Source organism: Ixodes scapularis, unplaced genomic scaffold (assembly GCF_016920785.2).
Source record: "Ixodes scapularis isolate PalLabHiFi unplaced genomic scaffold, ASM1692078v2 ptg001639l_1__unscaffolded, whole genome shotgun sequence".
NCBI lineage: Eukaryota > Metazoa > Arthropoda > Arachnida > Ixodida > Ixodidae > Ixodes > Ixodes scapularis.
In genome coordinates, this window is record NW_024610181.1 from 666,789 (window position 1) to 678,484 (window position 11,696).

An 11,696-nucleotide genomic window follows, 5' to 3' on the forward strand; every position below is an offset into this window, starting at 1 on the left:
ATACGGTATGTTGACAATGTTTTTTGAGTGAAAAGGGTACGGCGACGGGAGGAAAGAAGTGGAACGAGAGAAGGCACGGCGACGGAAGGAAAGAAGCGGAACGCCCCAAGCGAGGCGCGCTACACACTCCGCACCACGCTCCAGACACAGGCACGGCACGCACGTGATGTGTTGGGGGCCTTCTACGCCTGCGTCGTCAGGCTGCTCTCCAGTTCGCGGCTCGCGCCTTGACCCTCGCCCACAGCCCTCGCCATCGCGCTTCCTTGCTTTCGCACCTTCGCTGCCTTCGCCACCTTCGCTGCATTCGCGCCGTTCCCCCGTTCCCACTGTCGGGTCGCCATATTTGTTTCCCGAAGGAAGAAAACAAAGCGAGGAAAGTTTGCGGTAGGGAGCACGACCGTGGCTACCAAGACGGCTGACGGCGCAACACCCGAGGCATTTGGCGGGCCCGATAGTAAACGAACATAACGTGAGTATCATTTTGAATATGAATGTGGCAAGCACGATCCGATTCTGAGAAAATTAATGCCCGTGGCCGGCAAGATCGAGAAAGAGCCGACACCGACAAACCGGCAGCATGTGCGTTGACGGAGTGCATCGCTGGCCGGCTGGCGATCGTCGTTCGTGCTCCTTTTCGGGAAGGGAGCACAAGCGATTGAGAGCCAGCCAAAGATAGCTTCAGATTAATACTGCACATTCTCGCGATTTGTCGGTCTTAGCTCTTTTCTCTCGCTTTAGTGAGGCGACGGCTTGAACAACCATGTTTGTTTGCCGCGTTTGTTCAAAGGCGTCAACCACGTTGGTCGAATATGTGCGTCATTATGACAGCCACGAGTTCGGAGCGCGGCAGATTCCAAGTATACACGCAACTTGTTGTTTGCAGTTCACTACTTATGTAGGGCTCAGACCTCACATATTACGGTTTCATAAAGGTCAACTGCGCGCGAGTGGACCTCGGCTCGATTTAACGGGTGACGTAAACTTAAACTGCGGCGTGCACGGATGCGTTCGCGAGTGCTCGAGTAGGGCTCAGATAGTAACTCATCTTAGAGAGCACATCGACAACGGGCAGTCAGTCAGTTGCCCGTATTTTAGCTGTGACAAGTCGTTCACTGCGAAACCTACGTTTGCGTCTCACCTATCAAGAAAACATGTAAAATCAGCCCAACAAGCGAGCGGCTCTTCGGAGCAACAGGCAAGCGCCTTAGGCGCAACCAGTTCTTCAGGGCAACAGGCACACGTGTTAGCTGCGACCGGTTGTCAGAGCAGCGCTTCTCCAAAAGATGCAAGCATGGAGGATGCTAACTCTGGAGGTGGCACCCCTCAGTTTTCACCATCTCCAAGTGAGTTCAAAAAGTGTGTCGAGTACGATCTGGCTCTCTTTTACCTAAAACTAGAATCGAAGTACTGCTTACCTGCTTCCACAGTTCAGCATTTGTGGCAAGAAATCGAAAACCTGCATGGCTCGAGTAAGCAGTGCATGTTTAAAGCCTTGCATGACAAGTTGGATGAACGCCTGGGGACGGCTGATGCTAAAGAAATTGTTGCGGATGCAAACAGCCACGATGTATTCAGCAGTCTGAATGCTACCGTGTTCAATAGTGAACACAAAAGAAGAGCCTACTTTAAACAAAAGTTTTCATACGTCCAGCCAGTGCAGATTTATCTTGGGCGTGACGGAAACAAGAGAGATCGCTCATTTCAATATGTGCCAGTACTGGAAAGCTTAAAGAGCCTACTGCAGAATGGTTCGCTTGCTGACTGCATTCTTAACACGTCTTTAGATGACAGGGACGCGAGCTACATGCAAGACATATCAGACGGTTCAGTCTACAAATCAAATCCGTTCTTTAGTACTGGGGTGCCAACATTTAAGCTACTGCTGTATCAGGACGCTTTTGAGGTTGTGAATCCTTTGGGATCCGCAAGGAAGAAGCACACTATTTACTATTTTCTCATTTTTTAAACTTCTGTAGGGGATGATCTGTGGACTGCCCACGAGTACGCACTCAGCATTGATGGCAGGCTCATGGTTCAGAAGATACCAGACGTCCCTACGGCATGGGCTGCACTCTTCGCGAGTCACTATTGCTTTAACATCTGCTACGGTGAAGGCCTGTCATCGACCCTTGAGTTCCTTCAGAGGTAATTTCCTGTTCTGTGATTTTTGGTATATATACCGTAATATCCCGAGTCATCGCCCACCCCCCTACCACCTGAAATTCATTAAAAAAGTGGGGTGGGCCATGTCTCGGTGGGTGAGCACAAACACTTGAAAAAAAGCGGAAAAAAACGCCTATTTTTCTCTGCGTATCTAGCGCTGATGCACAAGAGATACATCAAACTCAAAACTTGATTTAGTTTCATTGTTTTATAGAAAAAAATGCTCACGAAAGAATATTTTGCTATAGCGAAGTCCGTTGCTTGCATACGCGCTAGAAACACCGCCGATCTGCATATAGCGCGAACGTTTGTTCCGTGAAAGAATGTCACCACTATGTTCTCCTAGTTAGTAAAACAAAAAAAAAAGAAAGAAAAGTCTACAAGAAAATAGAAAAACCGACCAGGCCCAACGAGCGAGCGAGCGAGCGAGCGGACCAAAGAAGCGACCAAGAGCAATGCTGGGAAAGCGGGAAAGCCGGAGGTCGCGTTGGCAAATACTTTGGCGTCGGGCCAAGTCGGGCGCCTTGTCAATTGCAAGCTCTTGCGCAACTTTCTTGTTTGGTGCGTACATACGTGCGTCCGTGCATGGCGGGCTATCGATGCACGGTTGGGACGCTCTGCAAACGTCTGTGTAGGGCGTTCCAGCAAAGCTTTATTTACGCGTTGGCTTTGCCTAAAATATTGCACAACCGCAGTCGCGACAGGCGGGAAGAAGGAGCGGGTCCGCGGTGACCTTACTTCGGTGGAGACAGACTTTGACCTAACACTCTGCGGTTACATTAACAAACTCTTATTTTGTTATCTCCATCGTTTTCTTTTCACACGGATACACGACCACTTTGGGGTCGCTCACAGAGGTAAACAAAAAGAAGTGTCTTTCCCTCCTTTGTTTTACTTTGTCACGGACGCCCTCGAACTGTAAGGTCCGCGGCCGCGTCATTCGGGTAGGATGAGTGTTCGCGGATCGCAGAGTCCGCGCTGGGGTATTTGAAGGGGTGGGCGATGACTCGGTGTTTTTTCGGAAATCGATATTGGCCCAAAAAATGGGGTGGGCGATGACTCGGGGATGGGCGATGACTTGGGATATTACGGTATGTGGATGCCTAGTAGGACTCCATACTTTTTATCTATATCATTTCCAGGCTTATTGTTCCTATTGAAATAAAGCAAACACCTTGCACATTTACTGTCATGAAAGACATGGAGCCACAGTTGGTACCTTCCTTCTCATTTGTTAAATAGAAGAGCACATATCTCGCTGATTGGAAAGCTGTCCCAATTGCTTCCGCCAGCTCCAAACAACTATAGCTCCCACATCCTGCACCAATGCTGTACTTTTTATTGAAATTGCACCCGAGCAGAGTCCACAGATCGAGTGCATGCGTTTCGCCGCAAGGCACTGCACATGCAAGATAGAGGCAGGTGAATAAAAACCCTTGTCTGCTCTCGCAGTCAATCAAACAGCTTCAATTGCATGTATGCATAGGCCAGTGGTCTTGGTGTTTCATCAGGCAGCTGGACTGCATTGTAATAACAAACCTCAGAAATCAATTTTAGGGAAACATTTAAGCACAAAGCTAACACTGCCTCATACTGGCATGTGAAGGTGAAATAAAAGGTGAAAAAGGAAATAAAAAAAATAGAGCTTATCTTTCAAACTGATTTGCCTCTTCTGACCATTACATGTCATTTTAACGTGCCCTTCTACAACGAAACAACTCCAGCAATATTGCATATTTTAATATGCTCCCGCTTCTCACTGTAACGTTTTTGTAAACAAGCTTAGTGTTTGGTCCCACCTGTTATAACTTGTGGGTACTCGGGTTAGGAGAGCTGCAATAGGGGGGCATGAAGAGATGCATGCGGCTCACGAGCCGCAGTTTGGCCCCTCCTGATATTCTCTTTACTAAATATTTGACTTTCTTTTAGTCTCTCCCTTCGGTCATGTATACATATGTAACACACATGACAAAATTGACTAACTTTTCAGGTTACCAACTTGGATGAAATGTTTCTTTTATGGCACTGATGCTTATTGCAGAGGTTTCCTGAGCATGAACCCTGACCGTGGCACCAGAGCCAAGCGCTCCAAGTCAGAAGTGAACAAGAAAGTACTTAACCTGGTCAAGAAAATAGCAGAGCTGGAGTGGAATGTGTGAGGCTGTAAGTATGATTCACTACAGTGTTCACTTAATAAATGGGAAGTGAACATGAGACTCATTTTGAAGAGAAGCAGAAGTGAAATAATTCAATGAGCGTAAGAGTCCACTGTCACTAGAGAGAAAGAATAATTCTCAGAGATAGATAGATGCAGGGATACCTTTGCCACTAACGAAGAGTATGTGAAGGTTTTGTAACAGACCACTGTCTTAGCAAACTACAAGCATTACTCACTGGTATAGTGTGTTTGTCTGCCAGTGATGGATTTACAAAAAAAAATGTTTTCACTTTGTTTTTTGCAAAAAAAGAAAAATTGAATTCGGCGCTTTATTAGTACTTCTCGTGAGTCCGCACCTTTATCAAATTATCTCTGCTGGATAGCAAAACAATGATATCACACAGCTTATTTTAGAGCAAAATTTCCGGCTGTAGACAGGTACCTTGAAAGGTTCGTGAAATATTGAAAGCAATTTTGCAACTGTTACCCGTCTGGGAGGGGATGTGATGAGGTAGTTTACAATAATGGTTCTTCATTGATTCTGGCGAATGAGTGTATAATTTATGAAACGTTTGGGTAAAGTTGCATGAATTCTTTAATGCTGTGAAAAGGGGATGTCAGGTTTCAACAAATAATGTGTTTTGCCAGTCGAGTTTCATGGCAAAGGTCAGTGACTAACACTCTGGACAGACTGACATGTCACACTGACAGATGCAATTAGCGAATAAATGGTGGTCACTTAGCCATAATCCATGGCATCTAGTCACCATTGTTCCAAAATAATTTGATAACCTAGTTAATAAACATAGGACACCAAACTAGTGCAAAAGACTCCTTAATTTTTAATTTTATTTTTATTTTCATTAGTTTATCACTTAAGACTTTTCCTTATTATTTTTTATAATCTTTTTGTGATACATTTTTTTGTGATTTTACTTTTTCTTTATTGTATTTTTTTTCTCTTCCTGTTATTTTAGCGTCAATGTTGTCTTTGTCTTCCTCTTTCCTCTCATAAAATGTCAGTTGTAAGTAGTGCTCTGTCCTGTCTCATTCTTTCTGTGTTTCTCTTTTGCGCTGATTTTGTGCATCATTTTTCGCAGAGTCCCACCCAGCTTGTCACCATTCTGAGAATAATGGGATCACATAACCATTATCAGTGTGTGGTCACCTGACCATATTGCAAATAGTGAATCGGTCATAGTCGGATGGTCACATAACCACACACACCATGCATCTGAGAGAGCCCAACACATTCTGACCTTTCATAGCTTTTATGAGCATAATCAAGCTTGCCTAAATTTTTTCTTACATTGTTGTGATACTGCTCATGCCTACATTTCACCACACATTACTTCATCCCATTATTATAGAAAGCAGTGAATAAGACACTGCTTCATGGCTGGACCATCAGAGTGGGCTTGAGCAAATAATCAAAATTTATTGCTGCTCTGGACAATATACTATTCAATTTTACTTTTGTAAAATTGATCCTGTGCTTTCAAGTTTGGGAATTTTTGGCATTATGTGTGGTCTGTCCAATCTAGTTAGCCACCACCGTTGGGCGCACTCTTAACCATAGACTTGTGCAACACAAAGAGGTGGTACCCACAGGTTTCACACTGATCTGCATATCTCGTCTCGCTGTAGCAGGGGTGCATGCTTGGGAAGGAAATTTGTCATTTAAACATATGGTCCACATGTCTTTGAACAGACAGGGAAGTTGAAAAATGATAATCTGAAAATTCTAAGTTGGTGTAAGATTTCAAAAACCAAGTTGTTTGCTAGTACAGGGTCTTCTAAAAGGCTCACGCACTAACATGGCCCACAAATTTGAACATGTATATTATTTAGTGCATGGATTAAATGATGGAGACGTTAGTATTGTTGATAACAGTGTGGACATATCAAGTAGTAATATTTCTTGAACGGATATATTACTAGTTAAATTTACATGTTAGAATAAACATAAAAATCTTTGTTAAATGCAATTGTTGTGAATAACTATATTACAGAATTTTTGTCCCTGAACTTGACACTGGTGGTAACGCAGGGGTGGGAAAGGGAAGCAGGCATTGTCTTCTAGTTTTCACGGGCAAACAGATCTGGGGGGGGTCTTAATGTAGTATTCACAACAGAATGAATAGGAAGTGTGCTTTCGAAATCCAAAACTTCCTTTTGTTGCTTGAAAATATATTTTTGGCTGGCCCAGAAGGTGCTCCGAAATTACTCTGACCGTTTACATCACATCAGCACTAGCTTGGAGTTACTTTCCTTGATTTTTTCAGTCTGTGGTTTTCTACTCATTCTGTTCTGTTTGAATATGTCTGTTGAAGGTCGGTCATCCTATGTGGGAACGAGGCATGCAACATGGGGCTCGGGCTCATTCAACACAAGGTCTTGGCACCAGGAAGATTTCAGCAGCCATAAGCAATGGCACTTGGGTCTAAATTTGGTGAGTATGGTAATGATCGAGCACCCAGCTGCTTGTGTGAAAAAAAATGGGGGGACACTTATGATCGGCCTTAATGTATGACACGACAGCGGGAGGGCAGGGGGTGGAGGAGGAGAGGGGAAGTGGGGGCAAGGGCAGGGAGGGCAGCAGTGGGGAGGGGGGGGGGAATCCTATGATCCCTTGCATGCACAAGGGATCGTGGCGCAAAACATCGAGGGGTTTTCTCGACATGCCGACGCTGGACGCCGGGTTCTTTTGCTGCATTAACACTATTGGGTTGAAACATAACTTACCTAGCCTCACTTAAAACTCAAGCATAGCTTTACTACGCTGCCTATAACTACATGAAAGATGCCTCTGTGATGCTAGAAATGAGACATGGTTAGCATGCAGTCATATATTTTAAGAGAAATGATGCCACACTAGGTATAGTGCATCTCATACATGGCAAATATAGGTCGATGAAATGAGAAGCATGTAAGTGGCAGCTGCATCACAAGCTGTCCATGTTTATTTTGGATATCATCTCAAATTGAAGTGCTGAGCACACTGCTTTAACCATTTGTTTATCTGAAGTGACACTAGGCACAGTGCACAGAGATTCTATTGCCAGCTAAGCCTGACGTTCGCAGCTTGCCCTGATGCAACCGGCCACGACTATTCGCATCTCTTTCGGTGGGAACATGTCAGAGAAAGATTAATGATGCGTTTTCATTAGTGCACGGTGGCAAGAGAATTGCAGTCTCTGGTGGTGGGGAAAGACTAGTTCTACGTTAGTGCCAACAACAGTCAACCAGCTTAACTAGATGAAGAGGAGGAGTAAATTTCTATGTGTGCTGCTTAATTAATGTCAACCCCTGATTTTGAAAACAAACTCACTCAGCTCTGAAGTTGAAAAATGTCTAGTAAGTGAATAGTAGGCTTTCCCATTAAATAGCTGTATTTTTGTGCAGCACTCTCTGCCAAACTTTGTGCATATCCTCTCATTCATTTGCCCATGTATATAGGGCTGTGCTGGGATACTAAAATGGTATTTGAGAAAACCAGAATACATGTACTACATGGCTAATATATAGCTACTGAGATATAATGAAGTTTGGCTTGATTAGGAGAAGCTCAGCTAGAGGGAGGGAGGGAGGGGGGGGGGGTTCAGTTGTCACATAAAGCTTCTTTCAAACATTGTAAACAATATCAGCATCATTAGTTTCTTTGCACAGTGAATAAAGCGTGGCTACCATTATACAACATATCTGTTAAATTGCTTCTATTTTGGCACATTTATATATGTTATATTGATAACTGGTTTCTTTCTTTTCCAGATCAGAGGGTATATGGACCTGGGTCCTCATCATCCAAGTAAATAAATGTTCTCTTTTTATTTCTATCCTACACATAATTTATGCTGTGTTCTGGCTTAATTGCATTTGCATGTACATACACAACGATCGCATTGCAGACATGAAGACCACACTACAATTACAATAAACAGCATGCCACATATATTACAGGCACAAAATGGCTAACCTAAGGAGACTTCATGACCGATTGTTTGATTCATTGTCTGTTGACCAGTAGTAGGAAGTAAATCGAAGCAGCAAAACATGTGCAGTGAAACGCTAAGCATGTCATACAATGCGGTGGGAAGATGATAAAATCCGACAATGCTTACTTTTGTCGAATTTTCCATACTTTCTGACGTGTTGTACGAAGTGCTAGCGCTTCATTGTGCCAGCAGTTTGCACCTTCAATTTACTTCTTACGATGGCCAACTGGCAGTGAATTAAACGGTCAACATTTTTACGGTGACCATTAAATTAGCAGTCAGTTGACCGGCAAATAAACTGCCACCATGCCGTGATCTTAGCGGCAGTCAGTAAATCTCGTTTACGGTCTGTTCAGCATCACCCCGTAAAATTAACGGTATCTTTTTTTACTGCGACCGTTTAATTTACTGGGAGATGACGGTCAGGCAGTAAATTTGAATTTACGGTCTGCCGTATAAATTACGAGAAGTTGCTGGCAGCCAGAATGCCAGTCAACTTACCGTAATTTTGACGGCCCATTTTTTTACAGTGTACCCCGGGCTCGGGAAAGCCACGCACAGCCAGACATGGGCGGGCGAACCCGCATGGCTCGGGGTCCGTGGAGACGCCTCTCCAAACACCTAGAGCACTATATAGCTCCTACGGAGCAGAGTAACGCAATCCTTTGAACCCCGTGTTTTGCCGACAACATGGCCGACAGAGCGGTTCGGCGCGAGTCACGTGGTACTCAGGGTTCCAGAAGGCGGCCCGCCCTATGAGAGAATACATGGACATCGACACAACACGGCTGATTAAAAAATGAATGGCGAGTTCACACTTCTCAAAACTAGTCTGTCGTAAAGTTAGTAAAGCACTAAACACTTTATCAAAGTTTTAGCAATATCGGATGCGTGTGCAAATTTTGAGAAGGCAATTTCCAAGCCAATGGCGTTTGAAGCAGACGATTTTTGCTCGCAGCGGAGATGGGCTTTTCGGGTTGGCCGGAGCGGGTCACGTGAATGGTGTGACGTCGCCGTGTCGTCTGCTGCATGATGCCGCTCAGGCAATCTTTAAAAAAAAGTCGGGTCCTTGCAGGGCACAAAACTTAGCGCAAAGTATTCTAAAGTGTTCCATTATTATGTCAAAAATGATTGCGATTCCGTACATTCCCACAATACTGGAGAAACAACGATTTTCTCACGTTCTCCATGCATTTCTGACCGCAGTTGGAACCTCCGGGCATTCGCCGCTAGTCGCCGAGAGGCGGCGTTCTAGATTGCGCTACTCTGCTCCGAAGGAGCTATATAGTGCTCTACAAACACCTGCCTTCACAGGTGCCCCCCGCGGGGCAAAGGGCATGAGCGCTCCACGTCATGCGTATAGCCATTTCCGCTAGAGGTGCACGTCGTCGTGTGTATAGCATAACTCTATTCAAATATACATTGTACTACACCTGTGTAACTTACTTAAAATGCTACGAGCATTTTTTATTTGCTTTTGTAACTAACTGAAAGTGGGTGCGCATAGTTTGTCTTTTTTAAGTGCTTGGAGAAAACTGTCACGTTTTTTGTCACGGCCTTTCAGCGCATAAAATGCAAACCCATTCCCGATGTTTATCGCTGAATACACCGTCGCGTGAGCAGTTCTTTCCTACTTTCTTGAAAGAATAAACTTTTCTTAGGTTGTATGCAAGAGCTTTGCACTACTAGTGAGAGTGTTTACCGTCCCATTGAGCCCAGACTGTCCTGGCGACCACTGGACCCGAAATCTGCAGCATATGCAATCTACGAAAAGTTCCTAATAAAATGAGACATCCCGGTCCCCTTGTGCAACGCTGTTCCGAAGTGGGCCCCAACAATTCCTGTTTGAATCACTAGTTGTTGTTTTTTTCGTGAAAACTGCATGATGCATGAACATGCCGACCAGAACAGCAGCACCAGGGCCGACAGTCCTCGCCATCGTCTCTGCCGCCATCTTCGCTTTTCTGGTTCTTAGTTTGTCCGCAAGAGGGCGAGCTGCAGGCTGGAGTTGCGAATGGCCGAAACAGCGTGGGAAATATATTCTCAATTTAGCAATTCAAACCTATTCAAACTGGTTTGAACCGGTTTGAACAGCTAAATTGCTCTCCAAAACCTGGTTCAGTTTCGGGGAGCAAAAAGCGGTTCAAACTGCTTTTTGCTCCTCAAAAATGAACCGGAACTGAAACCAAAGCCGTAAACCCGAGCCAAACTAAAAGAAATTTTGTTTCGACACTCCCGCAGACTAAAGGCTCTGTTAAGGCTAGCCCACATGGCGCGTTTTTCAGTGCGTCTAGACGCGCGTCTCGGCTTGGCGCGCGCGCTAAGCAGGACGCGCGCGCCCAGTCAAACCACACGCGGCGCTACCGGGCTGCGCTTCGCGTCTGCGTTTCCGAAGCGTCCACCCAACGTAGCCAGACGCGCTTGAGAAACAAAAGCAAAGCTGAAGTAGGAATCGCGCGTTAAATAATAGATGCATGCCGTAATATTTAATTTTATTAATATTAAGCACCATTTTTATTACAGCAATTCTAATTAAGCTCAATATCTCTTATTTTCATCCTTTTTAGTGCGTACGCCTCATCCACCTTTAGGTATGCCATTGGCATCACCATCTCCCGTGCCAAAACGCTGGCCGCTACAGATCAGAGGTTGCGTAGCTGCTGTTATTGCCGATAGTGTCAATTTATTACCTTTGTCTCTCGGATTAATATATTACTTTTAACAAAGCTCTGTGACGCGGACAAAATGGAGCGCGAGCTGGACGTGCTTCTTTTGCGCAAGAGGCTCGTGCTCTTGCAGCTGCTAGTTAAGAAAAGAGCACGAGTAGAGCGTAAATGGTGGGTTCGCCCAATCTTCGAGAAGCGAAGAGAAGAAGGACTTTACCATACTGCGGTAAGCTCCTCTCACGTGACTTATGTGCATTCGCATGCATAACACTTTGTGATTTCTTCACTTCAGATGAAACGTATGAGAGACGGCGACGTCGACTTCTTTGTGAGGTTTTACCGCATGACGCCTCCGACTTTTGGTGAACTGCACGACATGGTGAAGGAGGACCTGACACGGCAGTTCTTCATCCGTGAGCCGCTTCCATCGGAAGAACGCCTTGCGATTGCCCTGAGGTATCGTATTTTCAGAAGCTGCCTCTATTGTTTACATGTGGGTCAGATATTCCCGTCTAGGGTGATAGCCATTTCTTTGAGTCTGCCTGCGCATAATGTGTGAAAAATATGGCAATGAAAACTTCCCATTCCCATCACATAGCCCTTCCAACGAACGAAAGCTAGCGACGAAGGTTACGATCAGTCAGCCAAACTTGCATAGACTGGTCGTGTGAAGTAAGATGCATCAATGAAGCGAGCAAAGGTTGCACTCTGTAT

At 45.0% G+C, this 11,696-nt stretch overlaps 1 long non-coding RNA gene across 3 annotated transcripts; it reads left to right on the forward strand.

The window, feature by feature from the left end:
- Nucleotides 1-442: 442 nt before the first annotated feature.
- On the forward strand, nt 443-8,144 carry LOC115327681. 3 transcript variants are annotated; one of them, XR_003919833.4, is made up of 4 exons: nt 443-469; nt 4,205-4,326; nt 6,655-6,773; nt 8,093-8,144. It is a non-coding gene; the product is annotated as an uncharacterized LOC115327681 (long non-coding RNA). The 3 variants fall into 3 exon arrangements; XR_003919834.4 differs by lacking the exon at nt 443-469 and adding an exon at nt 2,110-2,145; XR_003919832.4 differs by lacking the exon at nt 443-469 and having other exon boundaries at nt 4,142-4,326.
- The last annotated feature ends 3,552 nt before the right edge of the window (nt 8,145-11,696 follow it).